This window comes from Trachemys scripta, chromosome 9 (assembly GCF_013100865.1).
Source record: "Trachemys scripta elegans isolate TJP31775 chromosome 9, CAS_Tse_1.0, whole genome shotgun sequence".
NCBI classification, from domain to species: domain Eukaryota; kingdom Metazoa; phylum Chordata; order Testudines; family Emydidae; genus Trachemys; species Trachemys scripta.
In genome coordinates, this window is record NC_048306.1 from 90012512 (window position 1) to 90031945 (window position 19434).

At 41.8% G+C, this 19434-nt stretch overlaps 1 protein-coding gene across 1 annotated transcript in view; it reads left to right on the forward strand.

Annotated features, from left to right (window-relative positions):
- Positions 1-750: 750 nt before the first annotated feature.
- The window catches only part of NLGN1 (neuroligin 1), a 578187-nt gene continuing 559503 nt past the window's right edge, over positions 751-19434 (forward strand). Inside the window, exon 1 of the mRNA XM_034780940.1 lies at positions 751-814. The gene's annotated coding sequence lies outside the window, so the exon portion shown is untranslated. The remainder of the gene's footprint in view (positions 815-19434) is intronic.

Here is a 19434-nt window from a genome sequence, read left to right on the forward strand (position 1 = left end):
TGGCCAAGTCTAGAGCCAGGAGAGAGGGAGTGTGAGAGAGACACGAGAGAGGGAGAGAGAGCGCGAGCAGGACGCACACGCATACACACACACACGCGCGGGATCCCCCCCAGAATCCAGGCCCCACTGTGAGGGAGCAGAGGAGGAAGGGAAAGGGAGGCACGTTGCTGATTGGTTAACCTGCTCCTCGTTTTTGCACAGGCAGCAGCAGCGTGCATGTTGCACAGCTGTGGGTCCCTGTGTGTGTGTGTGTGTGTCTGTGTGTCTACAGGTAGCAGCAGCAGCATCGGGGAGAGAGAAAGCAACTCAACTGCAGCAGCTGCACTGGCTCGGATTTGGGAGGCGATTGCTCACTTTGCTGACGGATATATAGCTAGGAAAGATTTATCCAACCATCCCGTTTGTGCTCTTTTCACGCGTTTCTCCAGTGTGGCGTTTTGGCTTCTAAATCTCCCTGGGAATTTTGTATTTTGCATCAGGTTTTTTTTTGCATTCCTGCTAGGAAATCCGTGGATACGTCTTGCTTGCCAAGTTTGTAGTGACACCTCTCTGATTCCCCCTCCCCCCCTTTTTGGATATATTACAGTACCCGTTTGTATGTAGACATATATATGATTTTGCCTCTTTCAAGAAAATGGGAATTCTTTGGGGAGCGAATGGATACCGAAGAGGACAGTCATAACATTCTTCTTTTGAGCCTATAAAAGAGGCGCATGAAGAAATTGCTTAAATTCAACCATCAATTTAGCTTCACATTGAGTACGTCGAAGTACTTATGGTTGCAGATCAGGTGCAAACGAGCAGTAGTGATAAGGTAAGGGTGAGCTGTTTGAGGCCACAGCATTTGCTATGGGTTACCAATAACTTCTTTTTCAGAGCAGCTGGGCTGATCTCTTTGCTTTTTCTGTGCAATCCCCTCGTCCTTTTGAGTTTTTATAATGCATATGTTTGCTTTCTTCCGTGAATATTGATATTCGCAGCTACTTGCATCGCTATATCTAAGAGTTTGTTGGTTGTGCACATGTTTGGAATATATTTGGTAACTGTTTTAAAACACCCACCTTCTGTTTTAAAATAAATCTCCTGATAGCACTTTCTGAAAAGCCCTGTGGAAAATTGCCCACAAAAGCCTTTATTTGCATTTAAAAAGGAAAGATAAGTAGTTAAAATTCCCCAGGGGAGAACTCGACAGTGGAACAACCAAAAAAAAAAAAAAAAATGCAGGTTCTCCCTCCACTAAAAGCAAATTAATTGAACTGGGAGGTTCATCTTAGCGAGAGTTACCAAGAGGAGACTGAATCGCGGATGTTAGGGTTCAGATGGGAGGATAAGGGGAATCTTTCTGCGGTGTGTGCTCAATCTCCATGAGTAACCAACACGTTTCCTGCTCCAGCCCAGACTCTGGTATGTCATTTCAGTATGAGGGACTTTCTTTTACCAGTGTCAATCCGCCCTGCTGCCCGCCGCCTTGGCGATTTGGGAATTCTTGGCTTCCCCTCCGGTGGCTCCCTAAATCTCATCTCCTCTAAATTCCCCTTCCTCCGTTGTTTGTTCATCGCTGCTTTGCGCTGAGATTTCTGCGGCTCCCCCTCATTCTCTCGTATGATCGCTTGACCCCTGAATGTCCAGTGGCTGCTGTGTGCGTCTGTGCATGTGTGTACAGGGGAGAGCTAGCCGAGGGGTGTGTGTGTGTGTGTGCGGGCGAGGAGGGATTCATCAAGAGAGTCAGGAAAAGCCTCGGTGGGCGAGAGACCGACGCAAGGCGAGTGCTGGGGCCGCCGCAGCCTCAGTGCGGCGCGCTCGCTAGTGAGTTGCAGCTTTGCAGCGCGGAGAAGGAGCCGGAGACAGAGCCAATGGGCAGCGGAGATAAAGGAGAGCCAGGAAAGGCCGTACTGGGGAGGGGGGATACCCACAGGGAGGAGGCGAGGGAAGAGATCTGGCCACAAAGGGAAGGCGAGATCGCTCCAGCTCCAGCACACACGCGGAGAAACCGCATTCTGCCCCTGCCTAGTCTCCACGCTCTCCTGTTGGGTAGCCCCGTCCCTCCCCCCTTTACACTAATCCGGCATGCACCCCCCCTAAAGTTTATGCATTTCCTTTTGAAGCCCCTGTAAGGACAAGAGTTCCCCCCCCCCCCCCCCAGCCCTCCCGGCTCGGGTAGTTCTGAGGCATGCTGCATTATTAGGCAGTTACCTTCCTTCTCCCCCAGGAATGTAATCCAAACATGTAAAATGTTCTGTACGGGCCCAGCAGCATGTGTGGTGGGGATGATGGAAAAGCACCTGCCTTGCATGTTAAATGAAATTGGGTTGTGACTTTGCACCGACTGGACATTCATCCTGGGCAGAGCTGTGCTATCAGGGCATCATTATACCTGGGGGTGGGGTGGGACTCAGAATACTGGCCCGCTCTTCATTCTCAAACACTAGAGATTCTCTCGGTCTCGATCAACTTGCTCTAATTATTTTTGTTTCTCTAGGTCCTATTTAATGATACACATGGCACTTGAGGAGTAAGAATTTCAGTTAGCAGCCAACTGTAGAAATATTCGGCTTTTTATGGGATTTAATGGTTTTTTACTTTTAAAACAAAGAAATATATGAATGCTAACAATACAGCAGCCTATAAATAATCTAAATAAATTGTGTTCTAGTAAGGGTAACTTTAGCCTTTTGCAGCATCCCCCGAATAACTAATTACACTCAACAATTACTAAAAGGTTCTTGGTAATAAAGGTGTCCTTAACAAAAGGTGGATGTTTCTTTCTGTGGGTCTCACATTGTATGGAGTTCAGTGAATAGATCTTGATTTTAGACAACCATTGTAATCTAGCAACAGGCCAGCCTACAGAGAAGAGTTTATTTGGAAATAAGGGTAATGCCTGACCATACCTTTTCAGCGTTGTAATATTTACATTGTCCTTGGCATAGACAGGAGCTGAAGTCCAGCTAACAGCCTGTTTCAGTGACTTACACTGAAAGAAGAAGGTAATCATCACTCTGGCCTTCTGATTACATGTTTTGATTAAAAGAAGTAGTAAATGTTTTTTGTAAGCTTGCTGATTCTGTCGTTAGCTTTTCCAACCCTCTTAAATATAAGCAGGCGCTGTGGTGTTCAGTCTTCCAGCAGAATATATTAATGCTCCTGCAGTGCTGAGGGGAATCTCCTTTTTCATGTTATCCCTTTCCCTTGACTTTATTTTCACCTTTTTCTTTATTCATTGATGGGGTTTTTTTTATCCATCATTTGCATTTAGGATGTATCCAAAATTGAAATAAAAAATTAAAGCCACTCTTTTGACGGTTGGGAACTCACTATTGTAGAAGAATGAAGCCTGGCTGTTTTAAAAGATTGCTCAAGCACAGGACTTGAATTTACCTACGTTTCCCTTCAGTTCTCTTTAGTAATCTTTAAAACAATCTGTAGCTGGTGGTAGAGACAACACTTGTAAATAAGGGACTTTGATTATTTATTTTAAGTATATCTCACACAGTGTTCAATTGGAATTCCATTTCATGTTATTGACAAATCATTGTGGAAAAACATGATTCCAAAAGTAGGTTCAATTCATCATATGGTTCTCTGGGCTACTATTGAACGTAATATAATTAGTCAAAGAAATGGATTTTTTAATCAAAGCATTACCTTGTATTTTTTCTGTAAAATGTGTATGTGCAGATTCTGATAACATTGTCTTCAATGGGACTACTGGCAGAGTAAGGAAGAATAAGGATTTCAGAATCCATTTCATGATTTATATGGTGGCAACATTTTTTGGCTTACCACATTTTCTCTGACACTTCTTGGATCAAAGTTTTAGAACTTGTATTAACCTGAATGCTCTCAGAAACATTGGGCCCAAACCTGTTGTCCTTACGACTGGAAGGGACCAAAGAGTTTTTTTTCAAAATGAGTTACTATGCACCCCACTGAACTCCAAAAAAAGCTAGCCACCCTCTTTTAACCTCACTGGTTTAAAAAAAACAACAACAACAACAACAAATCCCCACCCCTATCCTGCAGTGAGGGCAGGTTTATTTTTAATTCTACTCTTTTAATTTCCTTCTTTTTAACTTCAGTAATATTTAGCAATATTAACTGGCTACTTGTAATTGGCATATCCATCTGAGCTTGACATTGTTAAGCTTGCTGTGGGGTTCTTTGTTCTACATTTGCCTGTGATTTAATTATGGAATCATGAAGTCAGTGTTTGCAGAACTTTGTTGATCATTTTAACTTGAACATTCCTTGAACATTCAGACAATCACTCTATCTGCTGCAACAAGACTAGATTTCAGTGGTACATATGCTGTGATGATAACCATTCCTAAAGTGAAAGTCAGTTCCAGGCAACTGCTCAAGTTCATAGGTCAACATAGTACTTCATTACTGGACAGAGAACATTGCTGATCTAGTGCATGCTAAATTAAATCTCTAGGCATAATTTCTGGTAGAGGTAAAATATAGTTTCCCATTTTGTTCTTGTTGTTAAGTTAGCACTGGGAACATCTTTTAGAGGAAGAACAATATTACAGGGACCTGATATGAGTAACATCACAGGATGGAGTTATTTATACCCTGCAGTGCGAGTTCTGGGCCCCAGGTTTTTCATTATCAAATACATTGATTTGTTGGACCTATGTTCAAATGGTTACTAATAATACTTTGCACTTACATAATACCTTTTATCTGAAAATCTCTAAGTGCTTTACAGTTGTGGGTAAGTATCGGTATCCCCACTTTTGTTGATGGGAAAATAGGCCCCCCAAAAAGTAAGTGATTTATGGAAGGTCAGACAGCAATTCAGTGGCAACTGTAAATAGAACTCAAGTTTCTTGACTTCTGGTTCCATGCACAACCCACTAGGTGGAAGTTAAACATTTGGAAAAATTGCAAATATTGCAATATATAGGACAGATCTGGAGAAGGAAAGCAGTGAATGATACAGGACAATGAAATGGTACCTTCTCCAAAATAGACTTATTTGAAAGAAACATGGAGATGGGAAACATGGAGCCAGAACACCCCCCCCTTGCAGACATCTTGCAAAACTCCCACTAAGGTTACAAGATCCCAAATTGGCCTCACCATTCCATCAATAGGCCAGGGAAGTGCAAGGGGCGGATAAACCTGGTTTGAGCAAGAGAGAGTGCGTGATATGGAAGCCATAGATAATGTGGCCTCCACCATATGGGACAACAGAAACCTTTCAGACATTCATATTCCCCCACCTATCTGGGTAATACTGATGGTTTGCATACTATACTGGCAGTGGTATCCCCATTGCAGTGGGGCAGTTCCAACTCTGCATATGGGGTCTTTATGCCATTGTGGTGTTACGAGTGAATACTAATCTGGCAGCACTAATCTTACTTTTTGCTGTAGAATTTTATTCTTTGCCCTAGCTCATCCTCTAGTGGCTTGTCTGCACAGAGGATAACAGCCTATTGCTGCTGCCAGCTAATGGAATTACTCCTTTTAACTCATGTATTACAGGTCTGGGCTTTGCAAGCTGAAAGTCCGGGGTTCAGACTCTGCCGATGGCGGGGTCCTTACCGTAGTTTGCTGTATGACTAAACAAGCTGGCCTACCAGTGTCTTCCATAACATACGCCACAGAGGGCCAAAATGCTGACATTCATTCTAAGAAGGGCAATTTAAGTGGGGTCATACATTTTGTCAAACAACAGATTTAGGATTTTGTAAGTGCTGATGAAGGGAATAAGATTCTGCTTTTGATTATAAAATAGCTTGGAAGTAGGGAGAGATCAAATTGTTTTAAGACTGTCCATGTTCCCTGAGGACAATTATGCCCAAAATCATATTGTGCAACCCCCTGAGAAATGGCGACACCCGAGCATGATGTACACATGCACACACTGAAGACCCTTTGAAAAAATTGAGGAAAAAATGAAGAGAAATGGTTTTATTTCTTCTTCAAGTATGTTTCCACCTCAAAATGTAGTTTCAAAATGAAAGCCTCAGAGTATGTCCTCTCCTGAAAAAACAAGCAAACAAAGGAAGGGAGGAATTACGTGGTTGGTGTGTATGTTGGCAGAGGAGTCAGAGGTCTTGTCCCTATGGAGTAGAGACCTTTCCTGAACAGATAATGGGACTGCTATCAGAGAACCCATGGAGGGTAGGCAAGCTCATGCATCTGCAGGTGGGAGGAAGGAGACAGAGCTAGGGGAAGGAAGGTGAAGAGCATGAAGAGTCAAGCAGGGAAGATGAAAGTAGAAAGAAGGGAGAACAGGAAACAGGGAGGAAGCTGGAAAGAAGATACCTGACTGGAGAGAAGATTACATAGCCAGCATTTATTGGTGATCAGATTGCTACTAATTGAATATAATAGCTACTAATTGAATATAATTAGAAAATTCTTCCTGGTCAATATCCATTATTTGTTGGAGGCACACTGATATTTGTGAAGCGGCTTGAAACAAAACTAGTTCCAACTCAAATGTAAAACCTGAGTCAACATTGTATTACACTGTTTTATGTCCTGTGGCTTCATTGATTTTTAGCATAAAGCAGGAGTGAAGCTATGGAGAATCAGGACCATAGCTGCTAAATACCTTCACTACTGTTGGCCAGTGAGAACACGAGGTTTCCCAATGCCGTTTTATAATATACAGTATTGAACTAGTCAGAACTAGTTAGACGTGTTAGACAGTTTCTCATATCTATAAACTCATTATATGAAAAAGGGATAAATAGCAGGAATACCAATAGTAGCACCTATGTTTACACAGTGTAAGAAAAATTAAGCCATCTGAAGGATGCTTTTTAGAGGGTTTTTATATTTTCATAATGGAACTGCCATTATTTTTAACTTAAAATAACTGAATACTCTTAAATACCAGCTCTTTTTATTTAGTTAAGGTCTGATCCTCTTCCCATTGAAGTCAATGGGAGTCTCTGTGTTGAATTCTGTGGGAGCTGGATCAGGTCCTTATTAGGTTACAAGTTAAATGTATGTTGCCTCCTCCTCCCCCACCCACATGGTGGAAGCATGGTCACAGGATAAGAGGAAAAGAGTCAAACTACCCACAGCACTGCCTGGTTATCCAATGGAACTACTATATCATTCTGCAGGGATCTATATAGGCGTGCAGCAGTTCTCCAAAAAGGGCCATATTTTTGGAGTTTAATGTACCCACTTTACACATACCCCATCATATACCATTGAAAGCTTATTTTATGTCTGTTAGATGAGGTATGATGTGGAGCTGTCAAATGGTACCATAAGCCCGTAGGTAAGGTGAAACAATGGTATCCAAAATAAAAGTGTCATTTTTTTGCACAGTTCCAGGAACACTACAACATGACTATGACTACCCGTGTTACTGTTTATATTAATTTCAACACCTTAATGTGGTGTTTATTGGTCAAACAAGAACAATGTTGCTACAAACAACAGTGTATTAAAGGATTTGCATTGGTTTTGCATGGGCAAGCTTCACACACACCCCCCCCCCCCCCCCCCCAGAAATGAAGCCTTTTAGCACTGGCAAAAATGGTGACTATGAACATTTTGCAATATACCAATTTCCTGACCAGAGTGCACACATAGTGAAGGTTGTGCACTAGTAACAGTAGATTGCATGCCCACGGTTTGTACTGCATAGTGGGAAGATATAAATGTATGTGAATTCCTATTGTAATGCTTCTCTATTGGTAAGCTTTTGTATATACAAGGTAGCATTTAGAAGGTTTTAATTTGTAGTTGCCTATGCAGCCTTTGAAATATTCTAGAAGCTAGCTTTTCAATTCAGTGACACTTATGCACAGGTCAGCATGTGTTAGAGATGATAATACACATATTCCTATTATGAATATGCAAAAGCTGTCAGAGAAAGAAGTGGCCTAACAAGAAGTAGTGATGAAGACAAAGTCCACATACAAGTCCTTGCCTCTGCATTAAAGAGGGATGAAGAGCATGTTCTAGCTCTTATCAGCCATGTCATCAACAATATGAAAAACCCATTTGATCCAGAATTACAGCCAAAGATGCTTAACAACATATCTACTGGACTTTATGTAACATCAGATGTACAATAGTCTCGGATGAAAATAGCAGATGTTGGTGAAAAACAAATGGTGAGATTTGTGAGAGGTTCACTTGATTCTGATGGGACACGTAGCTTCTCCAGGCCAGTTAAGAAATCTGGCATCAAAATATTTGCTGAGCAAATTAAGTCTGGCAAGAGAGGGACAGTCACAGCAGCTATCAGTTCAGAAATTGTTTTCCACAGAGCCCTGCCCTTAGCAAGATGCAGAGATGATGTTTCAGTGGCAACTGTTCCTAGTCACCCATTAGGATCTGTGCCTATGGCCCTCTTCCATGCTGATGAAACAAGGAGAAGAGCAGACAAGGCTTAATTAGGGCATCAGCTGGAAGCTGGAGCTGAAAGAATCCATGAGCTAAAAGCATTCAACAAAGAAACCACAGGGAACGCCAGAGATGCCATGGCTGCCATACAAATGATGGCTAGAGACAAATTCCACACATTTGATGAATTGGCTGCTGTGTACTTGAGGCAGGTCCTACAAGGATTTGACAAAATTAATTCTGTAATCAAAGACCTTGACAGATATCACAACAGTAACTGTGGAAAAATGCAGAAAGACAGTGCAGGGCAAGATCTAAGGTTGAATGCAAGAAATACCAGGTAATTGATGGATGACCCCTGCCTCCATGGAAGAAGTTTCTAAACATGGCATCCAAGAAACAGTCACTTGTAAAATTCCTCTGTGAATATATGATTCAGATTGCACCTGGGAGCATGGGGGCACACCCAACACAAACACTCCTTCTTGCTGGAGACTTTTCCAGTGGTGCAAAGTTCATCACCAGTAGAGGTGTGAAGAAGCCCAAGACTTCTGCAACACTCAAGAGGAAGTGGACAGAAGGACGCTTCTGCATGCTGCATATGCCATTGTGGCTTTTGTGTCTTTTGGTGTCAAAGGACCCATAGTAATTAGGTTACCTAATACAGATGTTTTGATCCTTGCTGTTCACTAATTTCCAAAAATGGAACACATAGATTACATGTGGATTGAAACAGGCAGCACCCCCAGCACAACTGACAAGCATCACTTCAGACCTGGGCATACCATTTGTGACACATTCACTCCTGACATCTGCAACATACATCCTGCTGCACAAACATTAACAGAATGTGACTGTGCCATCCCCATTTCATAGTTGGGGGGAGGAAATCTGTGTTTATTGTTGTCAAAACTTCTTAGGGTATGCACAGTGTACCTTAGATGGCACGTGACCAGGATTCATCACCAAATTTTGGTCTGCTGGTTGTATCATTGGCTTCCCCGGCCCTGGCTGAGTACTGATGGGGAATACAACAGTGAATGCTGATCCATGCCCCCCATTGTCAAAACAAACAGAGCTAAAATTTTTATTAAAGCTAATGTTAAAAAAATTATATAGTACACAGGTTAAGAAAAGAGTGTCTGTGCATCTAGATATAGCTTAGATTATAGACAAATACAAAGTTTGTTTTAAAAGTCATAAGATACATATAGTGCATAATCAGCAATAACCCAAATTTAGGTGAATACATTTAACAATACAGTTTAGATATTAGCATCCAAGTATTTGGGTACATCACTCATGAAAAGTTATACGGAGAGTTGGTTGTGGAAAGCAAATACAGCAATGAGTGAAGATTGTCCCTCAGTAATTGAGTGTTTAGGGTAGATTGTCCATTTAGAAAATACAATCCATAAAGGAAGTATTTCAGTTACTTTCCTAACGTCTCATTGGCACTCCAGCTCATCTCTTCTGGTATTGCTGATGTCTAAGGATGTCCTTTGACCACCTGATGGTGTCCGACACCATGAGTTGTCGCATCAGCCGAGCATAGTGCTGACCGATTCTGCATTCTCTCAACATTCGCTCATTACTGGTGTCCCATGCACCCAGAGCTCCGACCATCAGCATGTGTGTCTGAACCTCGTAACCCCAGCTCTCAAGGTTTCAGCTAGAGGAGCGTATTTCTCCACTTTTCGAGCTTGGGCAGCGTGGAAGGCGGGGGTCCTGTTCTTGAAGGGCACTGTGACGTTCACCATCAAGATCTTGCCAAATTGGGAGAGACAGACAAGCCTCAATCTCTGCAGCAAGGAAGTTGGCACACAATGCTGTATGACCAGAGCAAGAAAGAAAAGGAAACCTACAAAGATCTGAATTGCTTGCACCTCTGTCTTGTCATCAAAAAGGACAAGTCACTGGCCAAACTCCGATCGTGTGACAGTTTTGGAGAGTATGGCAAAAGAGCATCTTGGCAAACAAAGATTTGGATGCCTTTGTACATAGGTGAACCAGATATAGGATCACCATTGCAACATGGGTGGTAAAATATGCATGGTGAACTAATGGTGAATAAGATGATGATGATGATGATGATGATGATATTGCCTAGAAGTGTAATCAGTGATACCTGCACTCATTTATTGGTAGATTTTTGTTTTACTCTTTAGATTGCTGTTGTGATGCTTTGAGGTCACAAAGAAATCCAATGTTATGTCTTGAAATAATAGATAGAGACACTAAACTAACAGAAATGAATGCAGATATTTCAAAGTGGTCATTTTAATGTGTTGAGGGTGTCATTGTTTATTCCTGTTTCTATGGTAATGGCACCACTTGACAGCTCCACGTTGTACCTCATCCTAAAGTAGACATAATAAGTGTTCAAATGAAGTATGATGCGTGTGTGTGCATGATCTGTTTCTTAATATTTCCTATTGTTAATTACCAAAACTCAGTAAAGGTAAAGTTAAGAGAAACAAAAGCAAGTGTATGCTAAATCTTAAAGGCCCTGCATGAGCTGGCGGTATTTTACTTTGACTATTTCTGTCTCTTCTTTTTGTTCAGCGTTCCTACTGCAGAATTAACTTATCTTTTATTTTAGTAAAGCCTCACCTCCAGCTGAGATATATTTAATTTTTATATTCCATTAAGAAAAAAATCTGAACTAGGAAAAAAACCGCCGAATGCCTCCAATTAAGCATGTTTATTAGAAAACTAAAGTTAAAAGTGGCTGAACAGCAGATGAAAGCCGTAGCCAGCTGGCAATTTTATTGTTAAAATGGCAGTACAATGAAAATTGAAGTTTCTCAGTTATGGAAGAAAAGCTATTCACTGGACTTATTATTATTTACTATTTGTAGTCCAGAGCACTCAGAGGCCTCAGTCTGAATCAGCACCTCATTGTGCGAGGTGCTGTACGAACCCACAATAAAAGACAATCTGTACCCTGAGGCGCTTTCATTCTAAGGACCTGTTCCTGCAGTGAGCTCTGGGGCAAGCGGACCTCTGCACTGACACAGAGATCATTGCAGGCTCATGGCCTAAATAAATAAGGTAAAGGGGGGAGAAATAGGCTGCAAACATACTAGTAGAGTGATCAAGACAATGGGTGGCAAATCTCCTTGGCATGCAAAGGAATCTGAGCATGTGGGGGCAATTTTTTTGAATCACGCAATCAGAGACTCCCTGGACAACCTAATAGTTTTGATATACTCCTCTGTAAATGTATATTCTATACCAGTGGGTCTCAAACTAGGGCTGCCGCTTGCTCAGGGAAAGCCCCTGGCGGGCCAGGCCGGTTTGTTTACCGGCCGCGTCCGCAGGTTCAGCCGATCGCGGCTCCCACTGGCTACGGTTCGCCATTCCAGGCCAATGGGGGCTGCAGGAAGGGTAGCCAGCACGTCCCTTGGCCTGCGTCACTTCCTGCAGCCCCCATTGGCCTGGAGCGGCGAACCGCAGCCAGTGGGAGCTGCGATCGGCCGAACCGGCAGATGTGGCAGGTAAACAAACCAGCCCAACCCGCCAGGGGCTTTCCCTGAACAAGCGGTGGCCCTAGTTTGAGAACCACTGTTATACTATATGATACTGTACTGTATCAAATATTATACACACAGTGGGCCTGATTCTGATATCAGTTACACCAGTGTAAATAAGGAGTAACTTCAGTTAAGTCAATGGAGTTAAACTGGTGTTAATACAGTTTGTGGGATTAGAACGAGAGCCGTTCTTTTTAGAGTGCAACTTTGTTATATATATGTACCTGTAATCTGATATGAAAACACGTATATCTAACTCTAACTTTCTGTGTTTCAGTTGTTTGATTCTTCAGACACAGCAAGCTGAATATAAAAAATTACAGTAACGTCTAAGTTTAACCTGCCTTGAGCAACCATTCAAGAGACAAGTGATATTTAGTTGCCAAGTAAAGGTGGTTTTTAATTACAGATTGAACAAATTGTATGGGAAACCTTAGTTTAAAGTGGTTGTTTAAGACAAGAGACTGCCGATTGAATGGGGGCCTTTACTGCAACTAACACTTAAGTAAGGAGTGGTTTCCAGAAGAGTCAAAAGCCGTTGATTTCATTGTTCTTGGCTCACACCTACTCTGCTTTAGTCTTGCGACTCTTGTGCTTTTGTATGTATGATTATTAGGAGAGAAAAAACCTTCTATCCTTCAAGTTTTATTGTTTTCGAGTATAGATAAGTTCAACAACATTATTGTAAATTTCATGTCATTCTTTTTATTTTCCCCACAAGTTTTATGTGACACTTCCATAAAAATAATGGCAGTCTTATCTGGAATCTACTTGTAAACGGTGGAGAAAATTCTACAAAGAATCCTGCAATCCTCTCAGTATTGTATAAACTACCATGAATTTCCTGTGAGGGTTGAGTGCTTTATAAAAGAGGCTGATTGAACCAAAAGCTCCTGGTTCCATATTACTGTTGCCCCCCCCCCCCAATCTTTTAAGATGAAGTTCAGGTCTGGATCCAAACTTTGTGGCTTGAGTTCACCTTCACTTGTTGGTAGATGACATTCTTTTCACACACTAAAATATTGTGTAAAATGAAGGATAAAAATATTACCAGAAAGAGACACAGTCTCCAGAACTGAGAGTCAGGAACTCTTTCAATCCTTTCAATTATTGCTTTTGCTTCAAGTCGTCTGAGCGGCACAGTTCCTTCTTTGGCCTGGTCCCCACTAAGCCCCCACTTCGGACTAAGGTACGCAAATTCAGCTACGTTAATAACGTAGCTGAATTCGAAGTACCTTAGTCCGAACTTACCGTGGGTCCAGACGCGGCAGGGAGGCTCCCCCGTCGATGTTGCGTACTCCTCTCGCCGAGCTGGTGTACCGGCGTCGACGGCGAGCACTTCCGGGATCGATCCCAGAACATCGATTGCCTGCCGCCAGACCCTCCGGTAAGTGTAGATGTACCCTTTGTTTCCTTCCTGCTACAGGGTGATGTAACTTCTTGCAAGCTTATACCAATATCAAATTATAACAAACCCACATTGACTCAGGTGGACTGGTTGGCACTGACTTGGGTGGGCAGAGAAAAGCTTGGCCCATTCCGTGTCCTTTCCCCACCCATTCCTCATCCACCTGCTCTGGGTAGGGGAGTAACAAGTGCATTGCACCTGCGTCCTCCTGTAGGCCTGTCCCCGAGGTCTTAACCTGCACATGGGCCTAAGGGCGAAGAGAGGGTGGTCTTTTACCCCTTACACTCCTTCATGGCTGTGTAGGCCAAGACTCAATCTCTCTTTGTTAATTTCCCATCAGTGAAAGGACTACCTTACAGAGGTTCTGGATGTAATTAGTCTCCGTAAACTTCTTTTGAAGATGAAAAGTGCAATGTTAATTATTCTTAAAATTATTATGCATAAATCTTGTGTCATTTAAAATAAATAAGTGTTGACGTACTGTTCGTGATGGGATGGATAAACTCCACCCTGGAGAGAGTCAAGGGGGCAGGAACAACTCTGGGCCTGGGAAGCCCCACCCCAACAGGCCTGTTGGGCATTCTCCAGTTGGAGGAGTGAGGGACATAAAAGGGAGTCTCTTCAGACTAGCAGGGTGGCAGGCAGAGAGAGGAGGATCTGCAGTCGCAGCTGCAGAAGGACTATGCCAGGAAGACATCCCCAAAGGGAGGTCTACTACATGGAGCTGGGACTCTCTAGCCTCTGAGACCCATGGGTCAGATTGCCAGGGACAACTACCAGCCATGACATGCCCTGATGGTGGGGGCCTTATCTTGCCCAAGAGGGCCCCTGGGTTGGAACCCAGTGGAGTGAGGGGGCCTGGGTTCCTCCACTCCTGTGCTGCTAGGTGGTGCTGCTAGCATGGGCTGCCTTTTTAAGACCATGGGAATTGCACATGGAGGGCTTCCAGGATTGTGACTTGCTAGATGATAGATGCTATTTTCAAATAAAAGTATCTCATCCGTTTCCAAGCATGTTTCTTTCCAAACTATTATGTATGAAGAAGTAGCTGCTTGCAAAATGTTGAAACATTAAATAAATTAAGAAAAGAAAAGATGTAGTTATAACTAAAGGGAGACTCAAGTCCCAAGATTCTTGCGATACAAATCTCAATTTACCCAAAATTTGGGGTGAGAGGGTTGGATTTGATGTGATCTAGGCACATATCTAGCTATGACATACAAACAGAAACATCCAACATACTTATGTCCTACATAGATGTAAGCACATTTCCATGAAATATGGAGCCTCTCAGCTGGCAATTAGGATTCTTTAGAATATAATAACAAAAAAACCCCAATCCAGAATGATAATAAGGAATGGCAATGGAAATGTTGACAGGCCCTTTACTATCACAGAGCTGTGTTATGTGTTGTTTTAATCTTCCTTGTCATAAACCTTTTTCTACTCTAATATTTTAGAATAGGGCCTGGCAACCTATTGTGACTTTAGTCTTGATAACTGTGGCATCAGAGTGCACGGCTTTCAGAAAATTGGGAAAAGCGATTTCTAACATAGTTCTAACACATGCAAACACCAGAAATGTATGAATTAATCTAAACTAAATAAGCCAATATGTCGAACTTATTATTATAGCAAGCAGTTGAGGCTCAAATGGTAATTTTATCTCTTGCACTATTTTACAAAGTTGTCTATTCAGAAAGTATTAAATATTTTTGAACTTTAAGTTGTTTTTTTATTCAAAATACAGGGAAATTCATAAATACCAGAAAAGAGCCGAATCCTGTAGTATGCTGCATATACGATACCTTAATTTCTGTATGTTGCTTTTCATGCTGTTAAACTAAAGAATCAAAAGTTCATAACTGCATTTTCTGGCTGAAGCCATGACAAAAAAAGGAGACTACTGTATAAATACATGGACCTGATCCTGCTGACGGTTAGACTGTGAAATACAGTCAGTAAGATCTATGAAATCTAGAGAGCAGTATTGATGTTGGCACCAGAGGGAGCCATTTGCCCATCTCTTGACCGGATAAGAACTATAATGATGGTAATGTTCAAACAATAAGGGACAAAATGGCAGAAAAAATTGGTAATCAGTTGGACATAGTCCAGACACTGTAAATTATATTTTAAAACATAAGTCCTTACTTGGAGCAGTTGACTGATTCAGGCATTTTTTATTTTTTTTTAAATTTAGATCTGAATGTACACATACAACTTTGCATTTAGAATGTTGTCGTTAAAGCTAGTGGGGTGATAGAACATTATTCTAAAACTGAATTATGAATTTAAATCATGAGTATTATCTAGATTCCGTAGATACTACAATAATATGTGTTGCAGTCTGACTGATATACATTTAATATGTTATGCAGTTAAATACATGCATTTTGCCGATTAACTTTAAGGTAAATAAATTCAGTAATTACATACTGGGCTCTAACATTTCTGGTTCTACATCACATCATGTAATATCTGGTAGGTAGATAGATATGGCCAATTCTGCATTTTTTGTGCCCCAGATCCTACGTTCCTTGTCTTCAGTGAGCTTGTTGGGTGCACAGGAATTAAGGATCTGGCCCATATTTTGACATGTCCCTCAGATTACTAGACTGTGAAATTTGTGCAGCATACCATGGGAGAGGCATTTCTCTTAGATTTGCATCTAAGATCTTGTATTTTAGGCATAGCTAATTAGGTATTATTTATTTGTATTACAGTAGTGTCTAGAAGTCCCAACTGAGATCAGGGCTCAGTTGTGCAAGGCACTGTATTTACCAGTAATAAGAGACAGTTCATTCTCTGAAGTGTTTACAATCTAAATAGACAAGACAGACAAATTATTGGAGAAAGGAAGTATTAGTCCCCTGAATAGCAGTGGGCTGAAAAGTTTGTCTGAAACGGGGCTTGTCTGACTTGTCAAGTTCACAAAAGTAAGTCTATGGCAGAGCTAGGAATCAAATCTAAATCTCTTAAATCCCAGTACAGTACTTTATCCACAAGATCATCCTTGCTCTCCTAACGTTAATGCCATAAGAACTGATCGCCATACAGTGAATACAGAGGAAAACAACAGTCAGTTTTTTTTTTAAATAGATTAGTATTTTCAAGAATAAACTCAGGTAGTAGAAATCAGTTACTTATTTACACACAAATATATCCTTTCCTCTGGGACAGGATGCTCCACTGGTATTCCAGCAATGTAACAATACTGAAAATGTCATGCAACTTCATGGAGAGCTGAAGAGTAATTTAACATAAAATATTATATAACTACAAATTAATGTCTGCTTGAACAGAGCATTTCCAAATATACATGTATAACATTCAAACATATATAAATCCATATATATAACACAAATATATATTCTACATGTGTGGAAAATTAGAGATTTTGTAAACTTGCCCCAAAGTGCTAGATTTCATTGACATACATCTACTGAGCAACTTCAGCACACATACAGGGTCCTAGCTTTGTTCTTTTTGATAAAAAAGATCAGAATTGCCTCATTTGTTCGCTGAACAGAGTTTGGAAATGAATGGACATGCTTGCCAATTTTACATGTTTGGACTAAATCAAGTATGAAATTCTTCTATACTTTACAAGTTGTGCTGCCAGATTTAAATGAATTCCTTCTCTGAGAGTGAAGAGAACAAAAAGTGACGGTGTTTCTACAACAGATTTTTCCACTTTTAACATTTTTAATTCATTAAATCCAGAAATTCTCCTGACATTCCTACCTTACCCATCCTTTCGTTTGGCTGGCGGGCAGCAGTAGTTTAGTGGACTGAGTTCAGAGACCAAGAGTCAGGCAATCTAGATTCTAAGGGTATGTCTTCACTACCAGCCGGATTGGCGGGCAGCGATCTATTCAGCGGGGATCGATTTATCGTGTCTAGTCTAGACGCGATAAATTGATCCCCGAACGCTCTCCCGTTGACTCCTGTACTCCAGCTTGGCGAGAGGCACAGGCAGAGTCGATGGGGGAGCGGGGGAGCGGCAGCAGTCGACTCACCATAATGAAGACCCCACGGTAAGTAGATCTAAGTATGTCGACTTCAGCTATGTTATTCACGTAGCTGAAGTTGTGTAACTTAGATCAATTTTCCCCCTCTCCCTCCACAGTGTAGACTAGGCCTAACAGTGCTACTAACTCCTGTGGAGACTTTGGACAAGTCGCTTAATGTCGCTGTGCCCTGGCTTCTCTGGTAAAGTACTCTGGGGGCTTCACGTTAAAAAATCACACTTCTAATAAATATAAAATATTATTTCTTCCCTGCTTTTATCTGGATCCTTTAATTCCTATTTAATTCTCCCTGTCTCCTAGCCTTTCTGTTCCTTCAATCCTTTTGTAATCTGTTTAGCTCTACCACCCTATATATTTCCTACCTCCACTCTCAAGAGCTGCTGCCCCTTTAACTTGAAACACTCATAAGCTTCTATAGTGTTTTTGCAGAAAAATCAGAACTTGAAACAAAAACTTGCTATAAAATATTAACATTAAAGTTTCACTCCAAATTCATATGGCCTCATTTTGTGAAAGAGCAGGAAGAGAAAAAAGTATTAGGGCCATTTCAGACTGATTGGTAAGCAGCTAGAGCACTGAGTGGTCGTCTGAGCTTTGAATTTTTTTCTGCCTTTGGCAGTGGGACTTTGAGTGACTAGGGGAATGTAGCACATGGGTTAATCAGCCAGACATAACCAAGTACTGGTGATTTTTTTTTTAAATGTATTGATTTAGCGGCTCTGTTTCTCAAATGACAAGCTCAGGGATTTTAAACAAGTTGCCTTCAATCAGCTCAGCGCAGAATTTGGTAATGAACTGCTCAAATGTCTGCTTCAAATCATCATAGCTCCTATGAAATCCTATATGCTATAGTAATGGATGCATTAGAGATGCCTAAGGCCTGGTCTACACTAACCCCCCAATTCGAACTAAGGTACGCAACTTCAGCTATGTGAATAACGTAGCTGACGTTGACATGCCTTAGTTCGAACTTACCGCGGTCCAGGCGTGGCAGGCAGGCTCCCCCGTCGACTCCGCATACTCCTCGCGCTGAACAGGATTACCGGAGTCGACGGGGAGCACTTCTGGGTTCGATTTATCACGTCCAGACAAGACGTAATAAATCGAACCCCGAAGTTCGATTGCCTGCCGCCGAACCAGCGCATAAGTATAGACAAGCCCTAAGATAGATGAAATTCTAGAGGGAAGGCAGACACCTCCACAGAGTTAGAGGATTGTGAAGAAATGGGTAGATGTATTGAAGCAAATGAAGGCCGATGATTTATATCCAGACTTGGGGGGAGAGGGCGTTGCTTGCAATATTTGCAGATTCAAGCAAATCTTAGAGGTGCAATTCTTCTTCTATCTGTTTTAGGTACTTATCTGATCCCATTACCACAGTATCTGAGTGGCTCACAATCTTTCATGTATTTATCTTTGTAACACCCCTGCAAGTTAGGGAGTACTGTTAGCCCCATTTTACAGGTGGGAAGTTGAGACACAGAGAGACTAAACAACTTGCCCAAGGTCACACAGCAAGTATGAGATAGAGCAGAAATCTGAACCTGGCTCCCAAGCTAGTATCCTTATCACTGGACCACTTTCCTCTTCTTTCCAGGATCGATAGAAAAGGTTATTTGCAAGTCACTCTGCTTCTTCTTGCTTCCAGGGCCTCCTGGGGGGGAGAGGCAAGTGGGGCAATTTCCCTCAGGCCCCGGGCCCCACAGGGGCCCCCACGAGAATATAGTATTCTATAATATTGCAACTTTTTTTTATGGAAGGGGCCCCCAAAATTGATTTGCCCCAGGCCCCCTGAATTCTCTGGGCAGCCCTGCTTGCTTCTGGATAAAATTTTATCCTTAAAGATCAGTCATGGGGGAACTGCAACTTTCATTTCTTTCAGAGTAGCAGCCGTGTTAGTCTGTATCCGCAAAAAGAACAGGAGTACTTGTGGCACCTTAGAGACTAACAAATTTATTAGAGCATAAGCTTTCGTGGACTACAGCCCACTTCTTCGGATGCATATCGAAGAAGTGGGCTGTAGTCCATGAAAGCTTATGCTCTAATAAATTTGTTAGTCTCTAAGGTGCCACAAGTACTCCTGTTCTTTTTGCGGATACAGACTAACACGGCTGCTACTCTGAAA